The sequence below is a fragment of the Rhea americana genome, unplaced genomic scaffold (assembly GCF_003343005.1).
Source record: "Rhea americana isolate MKP2758 unplaced genomic scaffold, rheAme1 scaffold_741, whole genome shotgun sequence".
Classification (NCBI taxonomy): domain Eukaryota; kingdom Metazoa; phylum Chordata; class Aves; order Rheiformes; family Rheidae; genus Rhea; species Rhea americana.
The window spans coordinates 26,652-28,299 of record NW_028186914.1 but is presented as its reverse complement, the minus strand read 5'-3'; the positions used below and the strand labels follow the sequence as shown (position 1 = coordinate 28,299).

The 1,648-nt window shown below is 49.6% G+C and overlaps 1 long non-coding RNA gene across 2 annotated transcripts in view; it reads left to right on the top strand.

The window, feature by feature from the left end:
• The first annotated feature begins 965 nt into the window (after nucleotides 1-965).
• Nucleotides 966-1,648, top strand: part of LOC146585920 (uncharacterized) — an 8,353-nt gene continuing 7,670 nt past the window's right edge. For both annotated transcript variants that reach the window (XR_014897892.1, XR_014897891.1), the window contains exon 1: nucleotides 966-1,318. This is a non-coding gene — a long non-coding RNA (uncharacterized LOC146585920). The remainder of the gene's footprint in view (nucleotides 1,319-1,648) is intronic.

The following is a 1,648-nucleotide window of genomic DNA, read 5'->3' as shown; positions in this document are numbered from 1 at the left end:
ACTGAAACACCGGTACGATCACCTGTTCCGCCTCACCGGAAACGCTCAGCCGTTTCTCGGAAGGGCCGCACGGCACCTGAAAAAACAGAGCGGGCGGCCCCTAAAGCCRGAGTAAGGGTCAGAAGCACAGCCGCGAAACGGTACGCGGCAGCGCGTTCGGGGGCGCAAATATAAGAAAGGCGCCGGAAGGCAACGMTGCAAATCGTTTGCCGCTCGCCCAGGGAAGTCCAGCGGTTTCTTCCTGCTCGGCCCTAATGCTTCGGTAGGAAAAGAGGGGAGTCGATTAGCTATATGTAGGTTGATTTTTGAGCTCTTGAAGCACATATGCTTACTTATGCGGGGGTTGCGTTTCCGATGAGACGACTACATTTCTCATCGTACTGCGGTGGTAGGGAGGGAGGGAGGGAGCTTCCTTCTCTCTTCATATAAAGTCTACGCTCTTCTACAAGTCTACATACTACAAAAATCTCAAACAGTATCTCCCTGACAGGGCTGACAGTATTTCTGAGGAGCAGCAACGCATCCAGCAAGTAAGCCGTCAGACTAGCCGACGAGAGCGACGGCTCGCACGCATCTGAATTACTGGAGATGCTACGCAACACGCCGCCGCCTAGGCTGTGAAAGAAGGAGAAAATGCTTTTTGAGAACCGCTGCTGTCTCCTTTCGTTCACAGTCTAAAAGAGGAGCAAATAATTTCTCAGGTCTCATCATCTGGGAAGAGCCCAGCGACGAAGTTGGGACCCTTCCACAATAAACGCAGAAACGCCAGAACCCAATAAGGACGCTTAACAGAAGATATACCTGGAGACCCGGAAGTCCTTTTCCGCCGCTGAACGCCCCGTACCGAAACACTGACCGGAGAGAAAAAACGCGGGGTACGAGCGGCTTTCCGTCGTACTCGCGTCTCTGCGTTCGGCCGTCCCGTCGCTCTTACGTTAAGGCGTGACCCTTGCTACTCCAAACGCAGCGATAAATTTTGCAGGCGGTTTTATTTCCTCAAATGCTGTTATTTACAGCATTTGYTATTTTAAGGCAATTCCAGAGCACTACTCCCATGAGAGAGCAAAGCCAGAATGATCCCCCGGGGCTGAGAGCCTGCCTTTATGTAACGCTAGGCCCGCCCACCGCCCTACCCACAAGCCCCTGGAAGGGGAGGAGCAAAGCACTGGCAGGCATAAATACATAGGGCTAGGCAGAAGCAGGTCTTTCTATTCTGCTCAGAATGCAAACTACAAAAAGGATCAATAAACCTTTTTGATGAAAAGAGTTATCTACTCTGCTGCTGAGACTTCATCTGCTATTTCCATGATACCAGGAGGTACGTTATTAAACTTCTTTTTACTCTAACTAGCTCTAGCCTTTGCATTCAAAACTACAAACCAGTTCTGCTTCTGCTTTGGAAGAAAATTACAACATTCCGCATAACCTTTAAAGGGAATATTATACCACAGTCAATTGGTTCAGACCTGCATACAGTTCAGCTCTTTGGGCAGGACACCATTTCCTGTAGGGTAAAGTGAGATACCAAAATAAACTCCCGGAACAAGCCTGCTTCTGTAATGCGAGTACTTCCCAAGAGGTGTGTTTCCTGCGTAGTACCTAGAGTAATTAAGAAAATGCAGTTGCTAGGTGGAATAGGTAGGTCCCC